The sequence below is a fragment of the Peromyscus leucopus genome, chromosome 17 (genome assembly GCF_004664715.2).
Source record: "Peromyscus leucopus breed LL Stock chromosome 17, UCI_PerLeu_2.1, whole genome shotgun sequence".
NCBI classification, from domain to species: Eukaryota; Metazoa; Chordata; class Mammalia; order Rodentia; family Cricetidae; genus Peromyscus; species Peromyscus leucopus.
In genome coordinates this window covers 26,635,692-26,646,695 of record NC_051077.1, presented here as the reverse complement: position 1 = coordinate 26,646,695, position 11,004 = coordinate 26,635,692, and the positions used below count along the sequence as shown (strand labels likewise).

At 38.0% G+C, this 11,004-nt stretch overlaps 1 pseudogene; it reads right to left on the bottom strand.

Moving 5' to 3' along the window:
* Nucleotides 1-1,036: 1,036 nt before the first annotated feature.
* Nucleotides 1,037-11,004, bottom strand: part of LOC114695175 — a 44,848-nt pseudogene continuing 34,880 nt past the window's right edge.

The following is an 11,004-nucleotide window of genomic DNA, read 5'->3' as shown; positions in this document are numbered from 1 at the left end:
CTCCTTAAAGAGAAAAACATGGAGAAAAAGCTAGAGTACACAAGATCGAGGAGACAAGGAAACACCGGGTATCGACAGAGAAAGATGGCTTCTCCTTTGACAGCATCCTGGTAGATCATTTTAGTCCTACTCTGATAAATAGAAGTTTCATTATTCTCAAAATCCGAACATGGCTTACAGTATCAAATATGACTAACATTAGGCATGAGCGAGAACATTTTTCTTTTCTATTCTTTTAAATTTAAACAAAACTTTATTGCAGAAAGTTTATCACATAATTGGATACTTTTCTATTCTTACACAATTATTCTTGATCTCCACCGAAAGATTGCTCATGAAGTCATCTGGTGATGGCAAGCACTACAATTCTGACTGTAAGAGAATAGCAGTAGAAATGCCTAACTGAGTCCAGCAAGATGGCTCAGTGGTAAAGGCCACAAGACTGTGGACCTGAGTTCAATCCCTGAGGCCCACACAGAAGAAGGAAGGAACTGACATGAAAACTTAGCTCCAATCCCTACACCCTGGTATGCATGCATACACATACAAAAGAAATAAAATGTTTAGAAAGAAGCAATGCCTCAATGATTTAAATTAAAAGCATGACACTGGTACATGCTTCTTGTCCTCAGTATCAAGAACATACAAATGTCTTTATTCACAAATACAAAGTAAATTATCAGTAAGCATGGACAATGACAGCAGCAAAGTACTATATCTTGTCTACTGAACCCAGCAACTGAAGAGTACAGTGATCAGCCAGCCTTTCATTCAGTCGTGTTCTTCAGTTGACTTCTCTGAAGTACTCAGTGAGGAACCTGCCTTGAATGTGCCGTCACAGTTCATTGATAATAACAAAGCACTATTCTAGGAGGTAAGACATAGCCACCTCCCATATCCTGCCCCACTTTCGTTCATTGTACTCATTCCAAGGTCTTTCTCTTACAAAATAATTTCTATCACTACAGCTTTTCCTGTCATCGACAGAAAGGCCACCCTCAGCAGCTTCCAGAAAAGACTTTTTTTTTTTTTTTTTTTACAGATTTCCTGGATCAGTAAGTACTTTTTCTACCTTATTTCTAAAATCTCCAAACATAACATCATAAGCAAATTGCAAAAAATTTTGCACAAAGTTTTCAGCTATGAAGGATCCTTCAATACCATAATTTTTGGAAATAGGCATTGCATGCATTTCTGATTGCTCTTTTAATACTTTTTATGCTAATTTTCCGATCTTCATTAGCAGGTTTTAATGTGGCCAATGATTTGTTCTCGAAAGTAGAATGCAGTACCCCGTTTTAAAAAAAATGGCTCCATCAACAGCTGCTCTTGTAACATTGAGAGCATCCATAACTCTGTCTTCCTTCTCGTTCACAGACACTCGTTCCTCTCACTTTCAGCACAGCTCTTCCACTTGAAGGTGTTGCCTGTCACCCACTGAGCTTTTCCTTTCTATAGTCACTAGTTGTGATATCTAAATGTTCAGTGGTTTCTTGAATATGTTTTTAAAATTGAACATTGACACCCTTGGGTTTCAAAAGCAGAATGTCATTGTTGCTACAGTGACCTCTCCAGCGTTTTCTTAGTTTGAGTGTCTTCAGGATTTAGATTCAACTCCGCCTTTTCCAAACACTGCACTACCTACTGTAGCAATAACGACATCTTTAAGATAGTTCTTTCTATGTTTCCTAAACCTCAGAGCTTTGACTGCTACAACTTGTAGACCAACTTCTACTCTACTGAAAACCAGTGTACTTAGAGCTTCACCATCAACATCCTCAGCAATTACACCTGAGTGCTTCTGCTACGCATTAACAGTTTTCAAGAGCAGGTACAATGGACCGGACCCCAGAAATTCTCTTTTTATTCAATTATTTTGGCTTCACATTTCTAATCTTTTGATGCATTGGTAAAATGTGAAGAAATATATGTTCCATGAAACTTCATTAGTAATTTCTAATTCATCCTTCACAGTGATGGCATTCTTTCTTCCAACCTTTTGTTGTTGCATCAGAAATGTTTGCGATTTCTTTGTCTCCATATGCAGAAATTGCAACATCCAGAGCAATTTCTTTAGGGGTAATTGCCAGTTTAGACTGCTTTTGTTAAGTTCATCAATTACAGCATCAACAGCCAGCATGGCATTTCTTATTTCCACTGGGTTAGCATTTCTGCGACTCTTCCCTCAAGGCCCTCCTTGACAGCAGAGCACACCAGGCATGCCAGAACAGTAGCAGTGATGGTGCCATCCTCAGCCTCTTTGATTGTGTTATGGGAACCATCTTGAACAATGTTAGCTCCAGTATTTTTTTTTATTTATTTATCCTTTAAATCAATTGGATTTGTAATAATCACACCACCTTTTTTTTTTTTTTTAACTTTCAGACGCCCCTAGCTCCACTTAATAATCACCTTCTTCCCTTTGGGTTCACTGTAATTTCTACAGCATGGGCTAAAAGTTATGCACCTTGAAGCCTTAAGAGTTGAGCAGCTACATGAAACTTTTACACCTTTGACGTGAGCCCAAATGAGATGCAGAAACAGTGCCTGGGACACTGTTTGCATCTAGTGAAGGATTGTGTGTGTGGTCTAAACATCCATGCCCAGCATCAGTAGTAGCTCATTTTTTGAGGCAGGTCATTGACAGGGAGTGACGAAGGGCACACTTTTCTTTTCTTTTGATGTTTGCCCTATTACAACTTTTCCTAACCTATCTCATTATTGCATCCTCCTACTGGAGTCTTAAACCTTGGTCAACTCTTCAAATTTATATTAGCTTTCATACACATATCATTTCACATTTTGAGTCCAGCATTTTTTGTTTCATATGTGACAGAAAAACGGTATTTTTTAAGGAACACACATTCAGATTTGTCTTAATCAGTGTGAGATACAATAACAAATTACCAGAGACAGTGTATATTAAATAATCACATCCTTTCTCACCACTTTAGAGGTAGAGAATTTCATATCAAGAAGCTTCAAGGTTTGGCTTGTAGTCCAGACCGCTCACTACCTGGCAGATACCTGTCTTCTCACTCTGTTGGTATATGATAGAGCAGAGAAGGAAAAGGCAAATACTCCATAATTTTTCCTGAAGTTATGAATCCTACTCATGAGTATTCCACCATCATGACTTCCCTAGTCCAAAACTCCTGATGCCACTATACCCAGGCCTGGGATTTTATAATATGAGTTTACTGGGGTAAGATACAAACTTGTCATCCAGGGCTAGTCTTCTTCCAGTTGCCCCTCCTCCATCTTGGCTTCTCTATTTTTATCAGCTCTTAATCCCTTCTGTCATTGTTCATATTTTCTATTGGAGAAAATTTTCCTCTGTCTAAAAATTACTTTTGGTATATCTATTTTAACGAAGAACTATTGGTGGCCAGTTCTCTTTTATTGCCTGGGGGGTAGGGGTTGTCTTGCCCTCATGTCTGAAGTTATCCAAGAATGGAATTATAGGTGGGCAGCTGTTCTGATGATAACAATTCCTTTATTATCTGGCTGTTGTCATACAACAAATTTTATTTAGCTCAGAATTTTGTAGGTTGGCCATTAGAGCTGACTTCATCAGGGTAGTTCTGTCTGGGCCAGGCTTAGCTGATCTGGGATATCTGTCTAGTGCGTTTGCAGTTAAGTGCCTTCTTCTCATTGGAAAATTCAAAGGTTTGCAGGCGTATAAAAGAATTTCTAGTTTCTCACTAAATACAGTTGTTTTCACAAGTGTGTGTGTGTGTGTGTGTGTGTGTGTGTGTGTGTGTGTGCATGTGTGTGTATGTGTGTGTTAAAATATTTTTGGCTTAATAACCTTTTTAGTAGAGTTAACAATATTTTTCATTTTCCTTTTTTTTTTTTGTCACTGTTTTCTAGTTTGTTTGTTTGGTTGGTTTTTGAAACAGGGCCTCGCTCTGTAATCCAGTCTAGCCCGGAACTCACTGTGTAACTAGGCAAGCCTCAAACTCTAAGAAATCCTCTGCCTCAGCTTTCCAAATTCAGGGCTTATAGGCATAAGACACAATACTTGACTTCATTTCTTTTAATTTCCAAGTTTAATTATTAATACAGTAAATGCAGGTCAATATAACCAGCACAAAACCATGCCCTTAAGACTATTTTATTATTTTTAACTGAAAAAAACAAAACAAAACATGTGTGAATTAAAAAAAAAATCAATATGTAGAAACAGATAGTTACTATTATGGCATTGACCTTAAGGACATACATCTAACTACAGGAACAGACCTGCTTTTAGTTGTCAGTTATCTGGCTCACAGTTATCTGGCTCACTGCTTTTTGTAATATGGCTTTTAATTCACTCTGTATCCCAGGCAGGCCTTAAACATGAAATCCTCTTGCTTCAATATCCTGAGTACAGTAGTAGCTTAGTACCGGCAGCCTCTGCTCAGGCACATGTGTTTAAACTTTCTCTCTGCTCTTCTGTTTTTTATATGCACCTCTACATTGCTTCCTTCTTGAACTCTCTATGTTTCCACTGAGGATTTTTGTAGCAAGGGGTACTGAGTATATATCTATGCACCATGTGCATGCAGGTGTCTACAGAGGCCAGAAGGCAATGGAACTGGAGTTGCAGACATTTGTGAGCCACCTGATGTGTGTGACAAAAACAGAACACAGGTCTTTTGCAAGAGAAGCATGTGCTTTTAACTGTTCTGTCATCTCCAACTTCCACTGGGAAGGCTTTAAACAGCCCACCCTCCAGTTCACAATTTCTTCTTTAGTTACGTCCGATCTAATGCCAAGAACATTTTCTATGTTCTTAATTTCAGTACTATATATTTGAGTTATAGAATTTCTATTTTGTCTTTTATATATTAAAGTTTTGGTGTAAAAATCTATACCTTATTCTCCATTTTCTTGAACATATAAATCAGAATTATTTTTAAACGTGCCCAACTACGTCAATATCTGTATTCCCATTTTCTTTTTTATCTATCCCTGTCCCCTAATGTGTGATAGTTTTTATGTAATGTAGGCATTTTTACATGTGAAAATTTGAAGGGCTTTGGGTATTTTTTTCCCAGAGAGGACTTACCCTATGCTTTGGCAAAGAGATGTCAGAATGCAAAACATATCCCTTCCATCTCACAGACAGACCATGCTGTTTTAATGTGAAGTCAGTCTCTTTAAGAGGAGCCATTCCAATTTCAAACAAAGAATCTTGTTATTTCCTTAACAATTCCTAAATTCCAAGTTTAATTCTTTCAATATTTCAGGATTACAAAAATACAATCCTATTTTTAGCTTCTTTGTCATTGGCTTTTTAACTTGCTAGACAACACGTTAAGAATTCAGCAAATGACTCAATGGAAAACACACATGTGTCAGATTTACTTCGCTCTGCTCCCTTCTCTTCAGGTTTTTGGCATCTCTGATTCCTATAGCCTTGGCAGCCTCAAACTTTATTTTTCATTTCCTCATTTCAATTCCCAGCCATGAGATCACCCAAATCTTTTCTGGTGTTTTCCAGCTCTCGCAAGGCGTGCTTGTCAAGATGCCTCAGTTCTGCCCAGTGCTCCACGTGCCATCAACCCCAGCAGCTCTATCAGCAAAGGACCTAAGTGAGAAAGCAAGAACAATGCGGCATTCTTGTTCAGCATCTCTCCTCTCTCTGGATCCTTGTCTCTCAAAGTCTGGCAGCCTCGCTGGCACTCTGTAACCTTCAAGGAGATGGAATTGAGGAATTTGTTCAGCTTCTCCAGGTGTTTCAAGAAGCATCATTGCTACACTGGATGCTTCTTTATCAAGACTAGTAGACAAAAGTCTGCCAGATCCAGGTTTCTGCCTAACTCACAACAGCCTTCCCTTAGTAGGTGGCGCAAGAAAACATACACCTTTTTACAAGGCACTAAATTCAAAAAGAAAAGTATTAAAGATACTATATTGTCCCCACAGAAGTGATAATTTCTTATGCACTGTCTTGTTTGATAAGTGGTCCATATGTTTTTGCTCCTTGGAACATTATCACAGTGACACCAGACAAAGCCATGCTTCTGCACACCCTCTGCCCCAAGAAAGGTCTCACTAATTATAAATCAGTTCCCTGTTGTTATCTATTACATACCAAATTTCATTAAATCAAATTGCAATCCACTTTTTAACCTTTTTTTTTTTTTTTTTTTTTTTTTTGCTTTTAGATCTCTTTGATTAGAATCACATGTTGGGATGCAGGATGTCAAGAGCATCTTTCACTTTCTCCTTGTTAGCAGCCACGTCAATGTACTTGATAGTAAATGATCTTCCTGCCAGGAAAAATGATCTAGATTCACCCATGATTCCTTTAGGGGGGAAAAAACACCTTTGAAGTTTATTTTCTAGCCAGAGTCTTGGAGTAGAAATCAACTTCTTCCATGATATAGTGAAATAAGATCTGAATGCAAAAACTTCTGATCTTGAATACAGACATTTCAAGGCACATCTACAATTATCTTATTGTCCCTTGAGAGTTTTGGATTATGTTTCTATGCAATTAACCTTTTCATACCTGTGTTTACATATTTATATTGTTTCCCCCAATAGATCCATTACTTAGTAGTCCTGTAAAAATCAAAACACATTCAAGATCTCTAAATGAGTGTTCTACTCAAATTAATCATATGTTAAATCATTTTCTAAATGGAAGTAGCTCTCAAATTACCTTTTGGACATGTAAATGGCCAGCAATATATCAGATATTAGTTATATTAATTAGATCTGATTTCCTTTAACTGTTCCTTTCTCCATCTATTAGGAATTAATCAAGTGCTTATATAGATTAATTTCTTATTAATATGTTAAAGTGAATCAGATTGATAAACCTCCATGGGAATTTTTTGGCAGGTCTTTCTCACTATATTACATCCTTTCTAGAAAATTCTGGTAGACAAATTCTAACTGAAGCCTACAAAATGAATGGCTATACATGACCTCCCTACATACATGCTGACTAATCTGCCATCACTGCAGGAATACATAGAGTACCAAGTAAGAGACTTGCCAGACTTCTCTGATGGTCCAGCAAGGTGAGGCATAACTACCCACCAGTGAATTCATTTGGCTTCCTTTCCATACACAACTCTTCCTCAAAGGTCAGTGTTAATTCCAGGACATGGAAAACAATCAGATCAGCACAGGCTGTGAAGACTGGTCAGTCAGCTCCACACCTTGTCTTAGCCACTCACAACCTGAATGGTGTGAGAATGTTAACCAATCTCCAGGACTGAAAACCAATTTCAGGACTGAAATAAGGATATCCATATATGTTTTAATTATATCAACAATTTTAATACATGTCCATTCATAAGTTCTAAAGTAATACAAAAAGTTTAAGATACACAACTGTCCCAATTATGCATAACTTGATCTGCTTAAGGGATCCCCTAACAGTAGGATCAGGATCCATCGCTGGTGCATGAGCAGACATTTTGGAGTCCACTGCTTATGGTGGGACACCTCACACAGCCTTGAGGCAGGGGGAGGGGCTTAGTCCTGCCTCTACTGAATGTACCAGGCTCTGCTGACTCCACATGGGAAGCCTTACCTCCTTGTAGGAGGGAATGGGGGTTGGGTTGAGGGAGGGGAGGCTAGAGGGTCAAGATGAGAGTAGAGGGAGATCTGTGATTGGTATGTAAAATGAATTTTAAAAATTCTTAATAAAAAAAGTTTAAGAATGTTATATTATTAAAATAGCACTGTCGTCTAAGGCTGCTTACTTATTTCGTTGAAGAAATATATGTGATATACATCACATTGCAAGCAATAATTTGAATCCTGATAAGCTTTACTTTCTTTTCATTTCTTTGTATGAGTTTAATTTAATTCTTGGTGTATTTAAATTGTGGTTAACTGCATTCTAGAAAACAACCATTTTGAAAAGAAGTTAAGTGTTCATTAAGGAAACAAAATTGCATTGACTTCATTATTACGTTTATACTGATTTCTTGTCAGTGTTCAAAGCTGTGTTCAAATCAAAAGGGGTATTAACAAAGAAAACAGGTGAGATAACCAAAATTGAATAATTTGGTTTCCATGAATCAATCTGGGTATACAAATGTAGTTTTGGATGGCCTATGCTGACAAACTTTAGGATCAAAAGTTAATTGCATTGCTTGCATTATTAAAAACCAGTCCTTTAAGACTGACTGCTTCTTTGCCCAAACTTTCTTCCTTCAGCCCAGTCTTTCTTTTTCATTTTCTAACAATTCTACTTCCTGAAGCACTCAGTTATTTACTACTTATTACCTATGAAACCATGCTCGAACCCCAAGTCCAAGTATCAACCATTACAGGAATCTGTTTGCAGGATATATTACTTATGGGACAGAAACAGATGATAGGTTCCAAAAAATTTAACATTAGAAAAAAATAGAAAAGGAATTGAACTGAAACTTAGTCAACATGTTCTTGTCATGGAATGCTGGTCATTGACATCAGAACATAGACAGTTAATCAAAGTTAGGCAATGTACAGTGTATAAGAGTTGTTTAATGTCTTTGATACTTGGTTGACTTTTCAAAAGAGATTCTGAAATGTTTTCTGTGTGTCTAGCCTAGCCTTCCATGTATTTTATAATATATATTATATATGTATATATGATCTATATATATATTATATGTGTCTATATCTATATCAATTTCCCTTTTATATATAATATATTAATATAAATATAGACACATACAGAAAGAGATTTAGACATAGGCATAGATAGAGATATAGACATAGATAGATGATAAATTATATAAATATACAATATGACATATCATATAGTTAATATGATATATATATATACTAATTACTACAGAATGTAAGGGCTAATTACTAATCAGATATGAAGCATGGTTACTATTAAAATACCAATGAAATGACCATTTTTATTTTATTTCCATGTAACCATGATATAAAGATTACTACAGTATTTACCGGAGCTTAAATCTGGGTAAATATATAGAGAACCACTTAATGCATTGCTTGGTGAGAATATGACAACAGGTCAAAAATTGTCAACAGTAGCTAAAAAAGGAACCCACTAAATTTTGTATCCAATGTTTAAATGATGTGTTTTATAGTAAGGGGTACACCAAAACTACTAACCTGATTTACAGTCAAGGGAAAATAAATTCCAACATCTATAAAATATTGCCTGTAGTCAATGGTAGAAATATGTACATGCTTACTTCACATAAAATTCCATACACAGCCACCATGACGGTGCATCAGAGATTGGATAATGCTGAATACTCTCTTGCCAATCCCTGGGCTTTCCTTACCTGTGTTTACTTGGTCTGAGTGTCTGTGGACCAGCATGACATAGAGAAACTTTCAGCTACCTGCAGTCAACAAAGTTGAAAGAATTTGGAGATCTGAAGAGCACTTTGACATCAGATATGGAGATGCAGAATTTGGAGTTTGCCCAGCTGATTATTAGTCTTGCTTTGGTCCCGTATTCCCTTACTATGCTCCCTTTTGGAATGGTAATGTATATCCTGTGCCATTATATGTTAGAAAAATGCAACCTGCTTTTTTTAAATTTTGATTTTATAGGGGATTGCAGTTAAGAGATTACACGAATTTCAGAAAAAAACTTTGAAATCTGGACTTTAAAACATTTCTGAGACTGTGATAAGATATGGGGATTTTTGAGGTTGAACTAAATGAATCTTTCATTATGATATTGTAACAAGCTTATGGAGGTCAGAGGGTAGACTTGTGGGGGGCTCAAACAGCTTGACCACACATCTGCCATAACAGGCTTAAAAGACAAGATACAGCTTCTGTGACAGGCATACTGGCAGGCAACACCCAGACCCAAGAAAAGTCATAAGTTGACCCCATACAGGGAGGGCCTCCATCTAAGGGGAAGTACCTAACATCCCAAACATTCCAACCATTGAATAAGTTTAGACAAGATGGCCAGATTTCCCTGAGTGTAGCACATACCTATTTTCTGTTTTACAGATACCCCTAGACAAATGTCAACCAATCAGGGTCCTGAAACCTGGTAATCCCCTCACCTCAGCCTCTGCTATGATAAAAACTCTACCCTGCCTAGGCTTGGGGTTCCCTGCTCTCACCACTGCATCAGACAGACAGAGAGACCAAGCTCAGAGCTTGAAAGCAAAGGCTTTTTGCTTTTACATATGGGATTTGGTCTCTGTGGTGGTCTTTTGGGGGTCCCCGTGATCTGGGCATAACATCTGGGGCTCATCTGGTATGCCCCACGCCCACTAGGACCACCACCATTAGAACTTGAAGACGGCCAGTATGTTCTCTGTGCGTCTGTGTATACTTCTGTGTTTTCTGTGTTTACTTTTGTTTGGATATCCTTTTGAAAATGGGCTTTTGGAATATCCTTTTGTAAGTCAGCCTTGTGGCCATTTAGATATCCTTTTGTAAATGAGCCCAAAATTTGTAAGTATCTGCAGAAGGCCCTTTGGATGGATTTGGATCCCTTTGGTTGATTTGGATTTGGATTTGATCTGTAGAGATGACATGGATCACTCCCATGGGACTGGCATGAGGCCGGTGTCTTCCTTTTTGGTTTGTCTCCAGGCACCAGGAGAGCGGTTTTGCTGTCTTATGTGTTGTAGTTGTGTTCTTCTCCTCTTAAAAAGTTTTGTTTGCCTTTCTGTTGGAATGACCTGCCTATATGAATGTATGAATGTGTGAGAAGTATGGCCACAGTATGTGTGTTTTATGCCTGGACTTGTCTATGTGTTGTGACTCCAGAGAGAAACTGTACATGGACAGCCTTTGGGACCAGATGGCCAGCAGAAGGTACAGAGGGTCCCTTTGGTTGAACTGGGACAGGCTAAGGAGTACTGCCGCCATCACTTCCTTGCTCTCGGATTGAGAGCACAGGCAGTGGCAGGCAGGTGAGTGGGACTCCGGGGCTGATGGAGAACTGCCAGTCTGGGGTCACAGCTCTGGAGGGGCCCAGCCAAGGCATGGAGTCCCTTCCAGTCTGCCTTTCTTGTACACTTGATAATCTAGGGTTAACAACAATCT